Below are 13,193 nucleotides of genomic sequence, written 5' to 3'. Positions count from 1 at the left end.
TATACAAAATTAGAAAATAAAGACCTCAAAATCAAATGCTCAAAGGCAGAAATAACAAATGCATTTTTCAGATTATGATGTAATAAAATTATATTCAGCAAAAGGCAAGGGAAAAATAAACTAAAAAGTAATTAGAAACTAAATAATCTCATCCTAATGAATGAATGGATAAAAGAGCAAATCATAGACACATCACTTATTTCATTCAAGAGAATAACAATAATGAGACAACATACCAAAAATTGTGGGATTCAGCAAAAGTGGTAATAAGGAGAAATTATACATCTCTAGATGCTTACTTGCAAAAAATAGAAAAGTACAAGATCAATGAATTGGGCTTGCAACCAAAAAAAAGCTAGGAAAAAACCAAATTAAAATGCCCCAATCAAATATCAACTTAAAATTCTAAAAATAAAAGGAGAGATCAATAAAATTGAAAGTAAAAAAAAAAACTATCGAATTAATAAATAAAACTAAGAATTGGTTTTATGAAAAAAACAACAAAATAGATAAACCTTTATTTAATTTAATTAGAAAAAGGAAAGAGGAAACTCAAATTATTAATCACAAAAATGAAAATGGAGAACTTCAATGAAGAGGAAATTAGAACACTAATTAGCAGTAATTTTGCCCAACTTTATGAAAATAAATTTGATAATGTAAGTGTAATTGAGGAATACCTACAAAAATATAGATTGCCCAGATTAACAGAGGAAGAAGTAAAGTGCTTAATTAGTCCTATTTCAGAAAAAGAAATAGAACAAGCTATTAACCAGTTCCCTAAGAAAAAATCCCCAGAACCAGATGGATTTACATGTGAATTCTATCAAACATTTAAAGAACAATTAACTCCATTACTATATAAATTATTTGAAAAAATAGAGAATGGACTTCCACCAAACTCCTTTTATGATACAGAATTGTACTGATATTTAAACAGAGAAAGAAAATTATAGACCAATCTCCCTAATGAATATTGATACAAAAATCTTGAATAAAATATTAGCAAAGAGATTATAGAAAATCATCACCAGGATAATATACCATGACCAAGTAGGATTTACACCAGGAATGCAGGACTGGTTCAATATTAGGAAAACTATTAGCATAATTGACTTTATCAATAACCAAAATTGCAAATACCATATGATTATCTCAATAAAAAAAAAGCATTTGATAAAATCCAACACACATTCCTATTAAAAACATTGGAAAGTATAGAAATAAATTGACTATTCCTTAAAATAGTCAATAGCCTCTATTTAAAACAATCAGCAAGCATCATATGTAATGGGGATAAATTGGAACCATTCCCAATAAGATCAGGGGTGAAACAAGGTTGCCCACTATTACCATTGCTATTCAATATTGTATTAGAAATTCTAGCCTTGACAATGAGAAGAAAAAGAGATGAAAAGAATTAGAGTAGATAATGAGAAAACCAAATTATCACTCTTTGCTGATGATATAATATACTTAGAGAACCCCAGAAAATCAACTAAAAAGCTATTAGAAATAATGCACAACTTTGGCAAAGTTGTAATATACAAAATAAGTCCACATATTCATATTCTTATACATAATAAGATGTATTCTTATACATCACTAACAAAATCCAACAGCAAGAGATACAAAAAGAAATTCCAAAAAATAACTGTCGATAATACAAAATATTTTGGAATTTTTCTGCCAAGAGAAAGTCAGGAATTTTATAAGCAAAATTATGAAACACTTTCCACACAAATAAAGTCAGATCTAAGCAACTGGAAAAATAACAACTGCTTGTGGATAGGTCGAGCAAATAAAATAAAAATGACAATACTATTCAAACTTATCTATTTATTTTGCGCTTTATCAATCAAACTCACAAGAAGCTATTTTACTGACCTAGAAAAAATAACAACAAAATTCATTTGAAAGAACAAAAGTTAAAAAATGTCAAGGGAATTAATGGAAAAAAAAAAAGCAAATGAAGGTGGTCTAGCTGTACCAGATCTAAAACTATATTCTAAAGCAGTGGCCATCAAAATCATTTGGTACTGCTTAAGAAACAGTTGATCAGTGATATAGGTTAGGTTCATAGAACAAAATAGTCAATGACTACAGTAATCTACCATTTGAGAAACCCAGAGACCCCAGCTTTTTGGATAAAAATCCACTATTTGACAAAAACTATTGAAAAAATTGGAAACTAGTATTGTAATGTCCTTCTGGAGGTCCCTGTTAGTGCACCAAAATGTACTGTCCAGACTAGCTCTCTGGAGGATCTCCAGACCAGCTTCATCTTAGTGGAGGAGTGCAGGAGGCAGGAGAGCCACCAGGAGAAAGGTGAAAGATGGAATGTTTCTATTTCCATTCCTATCACCCCTTAAATACCTCAGTATGATTACATCATTATAGCACACTACGTGTGAACTAGAGAACCATTACATCACCATACAAAGTACTAAGTATATGAAAACTAGAGAAACATCATCACACTGGGTTAACACTCTGCTCTAAGTATCTCTGCTTCAAGTGTACTTTTCTCAGAGTTCCCCATTATCTGAGGCCTCTATAAGTATAGCAGAAAGTAGACATTAACTCATACATAACAGTGTATAACAAAACATAAAGAATGATATTACAAACAAATTAAAAGAACATAGGATAGTTTACCTCTCAGATCTGTGGAGGAGGAAGAAATTTGTGACCAAAGAACAATTTTGATCATGGTGAGTTAAAAAGTTTTTTTTTTTTTTTTTTTTTTTTTTTTTTTTTTTTACAAATAAATGCAGACAATGCAGACAAGATTAGAAAGGAAGCAATAAACTGGAAAAAACAGTTTTACATTCAAAGCTTCTGATAAAGGTCTCATTTCTAAAACATATAGAGAATTGACTCAAATTTATAGGAATTCAAGCCATATTCCAATTGATAAATGGTCAAAGGATATGAACAGGCAATTTTCAAATGAAGAAATTGAAACCATTTCTAGTCATATGAAAAAGTGCTCGAAATCATTATTGATTAGAGAAATGCAAATTAAGACAATTCTGAGATACCATTACATACCTGTCAAATTAGCTAAGATGATAGGAAAAGATAATGATGAATGCTGAAGGGGATGTGGGAAAACTGAGACACTGATATATTGTTGGTGGAAGTGTGAAGAAATCCAACCATTCTAGAGATAATTTGTAACTACGCTCAAAAAGTTATCAAACTGTGCATACCCTTTGAGCCAGCAATGTTTCTACTGGACTTATATCCCAAGGAGATCCTAAAGGAAGGAAAGAGACTGACATGTGCAAAAATGTTTGTGGGAACCCTTTCTGTTATGGCAACAAACTGGAAACTGACTGGATGCCCATCAGTTGGAGAATGCCTGAATAAATTATAGTATATGAATGTTATAGAAGGTTATTATTCTGTAAGAAACAACCCCTAGGATGATTTCAGAGAAGCCTGAAATAACTTATATAAAATAATGGTGAGTGAAATGAGCAGAATCAGGAGATCATTATACATGACAACAAGAAGACTATATGGTGATCAATTCTGATGGATGTGGCTCCCTTCAACAATGAGATGATTCAAACTAGTTCCAATTGTTCAGTGATGAAGATAGCAATCTACACCCAAAGAGAGGATCATGGTTGCTAAGTGTGGACCCGAACACTTTTCTCACTTTCTATTGTTTGCTTGTATTTTGCTCTCTCAGGTTTTTTTCCTTATTGATCTGATTTTTCTTGTGCAGCAACATAACTGCATAAATATATATACATATATTGGATTTAACATATATTTTAACATATTTAACAGATTTGGGACTATTTGCCATCTAGAGGTGGAGGTGGGTGTAAGGAGGGAATAATTTGGAACAGAAGGATTTGCAAGGATCAATGTTGAAAAATTACCCATATGTTTTGTAAATAAAAAGCTTTTAGTAAAAAAAAAAAAAAAAAAAGAAAGAAAGAAAAGAATTAAATTAGAGAATGAGGAAATAAAATTGGCATTTTTAAATAGATGATATGATGATATACTTAGAGAATCCTAGAAAATCATCCAAAAACCTACTCAAAGCAATTAACAACTTTAGGAAAGCTGTAGGATATAATATAAACTCACACAAAACAGCAGCATTTCTATATATTACTGACAAAACCCATCAGCAAAAGATGGAAAGAGAAGTTCCATTTAAAATAACTATAAACAAAAAATATATTTGGGTGTCTACTTGCCAAGACAAACACAAGAATTACTTGAACATAATAACAAAATATTCTCACATAAATAAAGTCAGATCTCAACAATTGGAAAAGTATCAATTGCTCATGGGTAGCCAGAGCTAATATAATAAAAGTGAGAATTCTGCCTAAATTGTTCTATTTTTTTCAATGCCATACCAAGCAAACTGCCAAAAATTATTTTATAGAACTAGAAAAAACAATAACAAAATTCATTTGGAAGAATAAAAGATTAAATCTGTCAAGGGAATTAATGGAAAAACAAAAGTACAAAGCACAGTAGCTAAGCAATACCAAACCTAACAATCTTATAAAGCATCATTCATCAAAACCATTTGGTACTGCTAAGAAATAGAGTGGGGGATCAGTGGAATAGATTAGATATACACAACCCAATAGTCAAGGCCAATAATAATCTAATATTTGATTAACCATAAAACTCCAACTTTTAGGATATGAACTCATTATTTGACAAAAATTACCACGAAAACTAGAAAACAATATATCAGAAACTCATCCTAGACCTGCATCTGACATCCTATACCAAAATATGGTCAAAATGGATACGTTTTATGCATACAGGATAATGCCATAAACAAATTAGAAGAGGAAGGGATAATTTATCTGTCAGATCTTTTCAAAATGGAGAAATGTGTGACCCAACAAGAACTAGAGTACACTATGAAATGCAAAATTGACAGTCTTGATTACATTAAATTAAAAGTTTTTGCAAAAACAAAATCAAGAAAAATCAGATTAAAAGGGAAATAAAAACCCAGAAAGAAATTTATAGCCAGTTTATAGCCTGATAAAGGTTTCATTTCTTAAATATACAAATGACTGTGTTAAATTTATAAGAATGGATCTCATTTTTAAATGAGTCAGGGTATAGGAATAAATAATTTTCAAAAGAAAAAAATAAAGTCATCTATAATCATATGAAAAAATTCTCTAAATCACTATTGATTAGAAAAATGCAAATCAAAACAACTCTGAGATACCACATCACACCTCCCACATTAGCTAAAATGACAGGAAAAGATAATGATAAATTTTGGAGGGGATGTAGGAAGACTGGGAACTAATGCATTGTTGATAGAAATAGAAATGTTCCAACCATTTTGGAGAGCAATTTCGAACCATGCCCAAAGAGCTATCAAACTGCCTATAATCTGACCTTGCAGTACCACTACTGTCTGGATAGCAAGGGTATTATAAAAGAGGAAGAAAAGATCCACAGGTGCAAAAATTTTTGTAGCATCTCTTTTGTAGTAGCAAATAATTGCAAAATGAGTAGCTGTCCAAGAATTGGGGAAAAGCTGAATAAATTATGGTATATTAAGGTAATAGAATATTATTTTTCTATAAAAATGATGAATAAGTTGATCTTAGAAAGGCCTGGAATAATTTATGTGAACTGATGCTAAGTGAACCAAGCAGATCCAGGAATATATTGCACAAAATAACAGAAAGAACTGTGGAATGACCAACTATGAAAGACTTGGTTCTTCTCAGGGGCTCATTGATCCAAAGATTCCCAATAGACTTTAGATAGAAAATTCCATTTGCATCCAGAAAAAGAAATATGAAGACTGAATGTAAATCAATACAAGCTATGTTCTCTTCTTTTTTCTGTTTTATTTTTTTCTCTCCCATGTTTTTTTTTTCCATTTTGTTTTGATTTTTCTCTCCCAACCTAATTTATAAAGCAATGTAAATTAAAATAAATTGATTAAAAAAAAGAAATTTGGTTAAATGGCATATATATAGAACACAACTCCTTAAAAAGAGACTTGATGCAATGGAAAAACATACTGAACACAAAACACAATTGTCCAAATGCAAAAAGAGGGAGGGGGAAAGCTAATTGAAGAACATAATTCATTAAAAATTAGAATTGAACAAATGGGAGTGAATGACTCAATGAGTCATTTTTCAAGAAATGAAAACTGGAAGAAAATGTAAAATATCTCATTGGAAAAACAACTGATAGAGAAATTAAATCTAGAAGAGATTAATCTAAAAATTCTTAGACTACTTGAAAGACATAATCAAAAAAAAGAGCCTCCATAACAGCTCTCAAGGAAGAATCAAGGAAATCTGCCATGATATCCTAGAACAATGACAATAGTCATTGAAGGAGTCCACTGATCACCTCTTGAAAGAGATCTCAACATAAAAACTCCAAGGAATGTTGTAGCTAAATTCCCATAATTATCACATTTAGGAGAAAATACTGCAAGCAACAAGAAAGAAATAATTCTAATATCAAAAAGACACAATTAGGATTATCCAGTACCTAACAGCTTCCACATTAAAGGATTGGAGTGATCTATATATATATAGCTATATAGATATCGACATATACACACACAGATACAATATATATAGTTTCTTCTTTAACCATTCCCAAAGTAGGATTCCAGAACTATCAGCCTTCCTCACACATCTAATTCTTCTGTGTGTTCTCATACTTCATTTGTATAATTACTTTTTCTTCCTTTTACTATGTCAGTTTTGCTTTTTAGAATGATATCATATTTAGCTTTATATAATCTTTCTTTTGAACCACCAAGTTATTAATGACAGTCTTAGTTTCCATTTCCATATATAAAACATAAACAATTTTTTTTCCCTTTTCGAATCCCTTAGAATTAGTTGTTGATGAATACTTAACATTTCTCTGGGATTTTATATGCCAAATTTTCTATATGCCAAAGTTCTGTTCTTTTTACAACAAAATCCTGAAAATGTCTGGCAATGACCTGAAACTATATTATAAAGCAGCAGTCATCAAAATCACTTGGTACTGCCTAAGAAATAGACTAGTCAGAAAGGCCTGGAGAGACTTGCATGAACTGATGCTGAGTGAAATGAGCAGGACCAGGAGATCATTTTATATTTCAACAACAATACTATGATGATCGATTCTGATGGATGTGACTCTCTTCAACAGTGAGATGAATCAAATCAGCTCCATTTGTTCAATAATGAACCAGCTACACCCAGCGAAAGAATTCTGGGAAGTGAGTGTGAACCACTACATAACATTCCTAATCCCTCTATTTTTGTCTGCCTGAATTTTTATTAACTTCACAGGTTAATTGTACATTATTTCAACGTCTGATTCTTCTTGTACAGCAAAATAACTGTATGATATGTATACATATAGTGTATTTAACATATATTTTAACACTTAACATATTTCTAATCATTTTTTAACATTGTTAACATGCTTAAACATTTTTAATTATCTGAAAAGGTGTTCTAATTCATTATGATCAGAGAAATGCAAATGAAGACATCTGAGATACCACTACACACCTTTCAGATTGGTGAAGATGACAGGAAAAGATAATAATGTATGTTGGAAGTGATACTGGAAAACTGGGACACTGATACATTGTTGGTGCAACTGAATGGCCATTCTGGAGAGCAATTTGGAATTATGCTGTCTTAACAAACTGTCTATATCCTTTGATCCAGCAGTGTTTTTAATGGGCATATATCCCAAAGAAATCTTAAAGGAGGGAAAGGGAGCCACATGTGCAAAAATGTTTGTGGTAGCCCTTTTTGTAGCAGCAAGAAACTGGAAACTGAGTGAATGCCCATCAATTGGAAAATGGCTGACTAAGTTATGATATATGAATGTTATGGAATGTTCTTCTTCTATAATAAAGAATCAGGAAGATGATTTTAGAAAGATCTGGAGAGACTTCCATGAACTGATGCAAAATTAAATATACTTTGTACAAAGTAACAGCAATATTTTAAAAGTGATAAATGAGTAATATAATAATTCTCAGCAACCCAATGATCTGCAACAACTCTAAGGACTTCTGTTGAAAAATTCTCTACATATCTAGAAAAAGAACTGATATTGTCTGAATAATGATTGAAACACTTTTTTTTAAAACTGTCTTTATTTTTCTTGATTTTTTTATCTTTTTTTTTTTTTTTTTTTTTTTTTTTTACAATATGATTATTAGAGAAACGTTTTGTGTGAGAATACATAGTTAACTTAAATTGAATTCTCAATGTGGGGAATGGGGAGGAAAAAAGAAGAAACTAAAACACAAAATTTTAAAAACAAATGTTAAAAATTGTTTTTTCCATATTACTAGAAAAAATAAAATATTGGGAATTTAAAAAAAAGAGTCTGGATCTAGTTATCTTTCTTTTCATAATATCTTTGGGTTTTTGGGGGTTTTTTTTGAATTTTTAAAAAAAATTTTTTCCTCAATCATTCCATTAGATTTTTTAAAGTCTTTTTTTGAGTTCTATGATTTTTTAATGATTTAATTTAACATTAATCTTTGGGAGTAGAAGAACATTTTTTTTTTATTTCTGTATTCTTCCATGAAGATGAATTCTGTTCTTTCCCATTCCCTTAGTAACTTCTGCTGTGTTCCTTCTCTTTTGCCTGATCATTTTATTTATTTTTTTTTATTTGTAGCAGATTGTTGGTGTAATCATCTCTAGTTTTTGTAGATGGGGGAATGGAGTCTCTAACCTCTGATCTTCCTTCAATTGTCCCCCTGAATCCTGAAACCTCAAACCAAGAACCACACTGTCTTATAAGTGCCAGAATTCACCATGTTCCCTGCACCATTGCTTCTGTGTTTATCTGACATGTGCTTGTTCTTTCTAGCCCAGGTCCTCATCTCAGCAGTATCACTGGTCCTGCCATTTCTTATCAGCAAATACTCTCTTAATCCTTAGGAACACAAACAGAGGACTCCCTACATTGTCTGGGAAGTGAAAATTCTTTTGGATGGGGCCCAGGTTATTTCCCAACCCAACTAACCCCCAGGTTTTGCTGCTTGCTGTGTCTGTTTAAAACATTTGTTCATGATCTCAGATTGTTCCTAGAGAAACACTGTTCTACTCCAACTTTTATTTGCCATGGTATTGTTGTGCCAAAGTTCCCTTTTTATGTCGTGAGCAGTTTCTCTAATTGTCCTATTTAGTTATTCTGCCTCAGGTTATAACCTTTCCCTCTTAATGTTTGAGATAAAGGTTTTATATCTTTAGTTTATAGACATTCCTTCTTAATGTTTGACAAAGATAAAGGTTTATCCATTTAAGATGTCATTAGAATATCAGTAACCCCCCTCCACTGTGTCACCTATGGGCCTCCCCCACCATTAGGTTATCCCCATCTAGGTGCCTCCCCCACTATGTCATTGTTCTTGTTATCTAATAAAAAAAAAAGCTTGCTGTTTTCATGGAAGTTCATTGGAGAAAGGGAGATAGATAGTTTGAAGGGATAGTAGAGTCTATTGAAGGTTTTTTAAGCATAAGGTAGATTTCAGCTTGTTTGAAATTGATTTATAATTGAAAAGAGGGGCAATGATTGAGAATGCATCCTTTGGGGAGAAGATGGGTTCAAGTGCACATGTAGAGGGACGGCCTTGGCAAGAAGAAGAGCTTTCTCTGTGGAAGGGCTACATTCTTTGAGATGATAATCTTGTCTAGCCCTGGGATCAACCATGGATCCATTGGTCCCAGTATTTCTCTCCATTTAATAAACTATTGAATTGGTCTCTAATCTCTTGTCCTGCTCAGTTTCATTGGCATTACAGTATGTTCTCCATGAGTTGCAATTTTATCTTTGTCCATGAGTAAAACTAGAGAGCTTAGAATTTTATGATCTACTCCACCATCTTCCCAGAATCCTCCCATTTACTTTTTTTTTTCCTCAAATGCTTTGCCCTCTTAGCCTATTGTTAATCTAGCCCTGGAAAATCTAAGCCTAAAATTATTCACATTCTTTGATGCTTTTATTCCAACTCAAGTATTATTCAGGGTAATTGGAGAGAATAATGAATTCATGCTGAGTCCAATAAAAATTTTAAATACATAATCTCAATAGGACTCTAGCAAAGTAGTGCTTTTATACTTCCCTAACCAATTCATTAACCCACTAATCTCAGTTGTTTTTTCTTAACCTTTTCATCCCTCTTCAAATCTCCCATAATTGCCTTTCCTCCAACGTCCTCAGTTGAAAATCCTGTGTTATATTTAAAGGAAAATAAAGAGCTTTTACTGAAAGCTTCTTAGAGTCTTTTCACCATTACTCATTCTTTTCACCTGTCTCACAAGAAGAGAGACCTTCTTTTCAAGGCAATCTTTTCTATACATAGAAGTCATCCCGTTCCATCAAATACAGTTGATTCTATTCATTGTCTTCTATAGATTGTTTCCTTTAATGAATCTACTATTTTACTAATATTCAATATCTCCCTGTGTATTGATTTCTTTCTTGTCATCACAAATATCCCCATGTCTGTCATCCTCAAAAAACAAAACAAAATAAAATCTCAATTTGTTCTTTCCATCTTTAGTAGCTATCATCCCTCTTTTTCATTTTGTGAATAACTCCTTGAGAAAGACTTTTGTAATCAGTGCTTTTAGTTTTCCCCCCTTATTTTTGATTTTTTGCAGTCAGTCTTGCAATCTCACCATTTAAATGAAACTGTTCTCTCCAAATTTACCAAAGTTCTCTTAAATGGTAAATTGAATGGTTTTTTCTTAGTTCTCATCTGTCTTGGCCTCTCAGAAGTTTTTGGGCATAGTTGATTATCTTATTCTCATAAATATTTTTTTCTCTCTAACTTTTAGTGATACTGATCTCTCCAAGTTCTTCTCCAGTATGTTTGGCTATTTCTTTTCAGTTTTCTTTACTTGAACTCCATCCATGTCACATCAACTAACTGTGCAGACCTTCCTAAATCTTTGTCCTGAATCCACTTTTCTTCTCTCTTTATGCAATTTCTTTTAGTCATATCATCACCTTTCATGGATTCAATTATTAACACCGTGCAGATGATTTTCAGATCAATTTATCCAATTCTAACCTCTCTGCTGATCTGTCTCACCCCTTCAACTCCCTATGGACATTTCAAAACTAGATGCTCCATAGACATTTTCAACTCAACATGTCTAAAAGGGAAATTATTTTTTTCCCTCTCAATACACCTTTTTTCCCTTTCCTTTCAAACTTCTTGAATACTAATGAGAGGAACATTGTCCTCCCACTCACCCAGGATTTCCTTCTAAATTACTTATATTCTTTTATCTCCCTAAATTGAATCAGATGTCAAGTACTATCAATTTTGCTTTTATAACATTTCTCATATATAAGTTTTCTCTTCTGACACTACCATCACCTTGATGCAGGCCTTTATCACTTTACTACTGAGATTTAAATAGCCCGAAAGGAAATCTCAATAGACTTTGGATAGAAAATGTCATCTTCATCCAGAATGCAAATCAATACAGGCTATATTCATTTATTTTTCTGTTTTTTTTTCTCTCCCATGATTTTTCCTTTTTGTTTTGATTTTTCTCTCCTAACATTATTCATAAAGCAATGTGTATTACAAATAAATAAAATAATTAATTAAAATAAAATAAAATAGAATGCTGGATGGTATCTTTCCTCAAGTTTCTTTGTACCTCAGTCCATCCTCCACTCATCATCTATCAAATAATCTTCCTAGAACACAGGTGTGACCATTTCACTTATATATTCAGTAAAGTCTACTAGCTCCTTATCAACTAATGGATCAAATATAAAAATCCTCTTTTTGATATTTAAAGTCTTTAATAACTTGTCCCCTTCCTATCTTTCCAATTTTCACACACCCTAACCCAGAAGCACTGACCTTGTTAATCCTTGCACAAGACACTTCATCTCCCAATTCTGCATTTTCAATGGCCAATCCCAAATGCCTTGAATTCTCTGTAAGCAAATTCTATCTTCTGTCTTATCTAGCTTCTTTCTAGTCTCAGATGTTTGATTTTCACTTAATTCAGGCGCATTCCCTCTGTCTTATTCTGTCCATATCTTTCTTATACATAGTTGTTTCACAGTGAACTCTTAAGAGCAAGAACAGTTTTATTGTCTTTCACACAGGCAAAAAAAAAATCCCTAATGTTTAGGTCAATGCTAGCAAAACTGATAAGTTGCTATGTGCAGGGAGGTAACAAGTTTCTTTTTGAATCACCATAGTAGCTGTAATACTTAAGCAAATAATTTTTGCGCAAGACGAAAATGTTCATATAAAACAGGGGGAAATGTTAGCCTATACAACAGTTCCTATATTGTCTGTTCTAATCAATAACAAATTTACTAAGTCTTTTCATTCAGAGGCCATTATCTCCTTCCTTTTTCCTTTTCAGTTTAAAACACTTGAGATTTTACAAGACTCCAGAAAACATATACTTACCAATCCTTGTTAGATATAACCCATTACTGATCAAGAACTTCTTATCCCTCTATGTTAATTCTTATTCTAGACTATTAAACCATTCCTAAAGATCCTCTTCTTAATCAGCTCTTCACTTCCCAAACATGACTTTCTCTTCTAAAGACTTTGCTTTAGATCAGCAACAGTGATTAAAAACAAAACCTGTGTTTTCAAGGTCTTAAGTTTCTTCCAAAGACTTTATAATGTCCTTTAGTTTGTACAATATCCTTTCTAAAATGTGGGACTCGGAACTAAACACTTCAGCAGGTACATTCAGGAAGAACACTCAGGTCAATGATAAATATGTAGAGTAGATAAGTGCCAGGTAATTGGGCCCTCAGCAATGCTGATGCAGCAGAGCTTGGAAGATAGGAGACTGTAAATCATATAAAAACACTCTGTTCTTTCTTACCATCCCCTTATCTATCTTGAACAGCAATTTGTTCTTTGTGTTGTTTGTTCCACTTTTCCAGCATTAAAAACATTTTTCCTTAATGGTGAATACAGAAGCAAAACAATTGTTCAACAGTTTGTCATTCTTTATGCTACTTCTTCCTATTATATCTATCCTATTATATATATATATATATATTTTTTTTTCCAGAAAAAATTGGGTCAAAGTAAAATGGTATAATAAAAGGAATATTGTATTTGTTTTCATAAGGCATGGATTCAACTTATAACCCCAGGACTTATGAGCTCCATGGCA

Source organism: Sarcophilus harrisii, chromosome 1 (genome assembly GCF_902635505.1).
Source record: "Sarcophilus harrisii chromosome 1, mSarHar1.11, whole genome shotgun sequence".
Taxonomy (NCBI): Eukaryota; Metazoa; Chordata; class Mammalia; order Dasyuromorphia; family Dasyuridae; genus Sarcophilus; species Sarcophilus harrisii.
The sequence above is the reverse complement of the archived record's forward strand: the minus strand, read 5'-3'. Positions refer to the sequence as shown.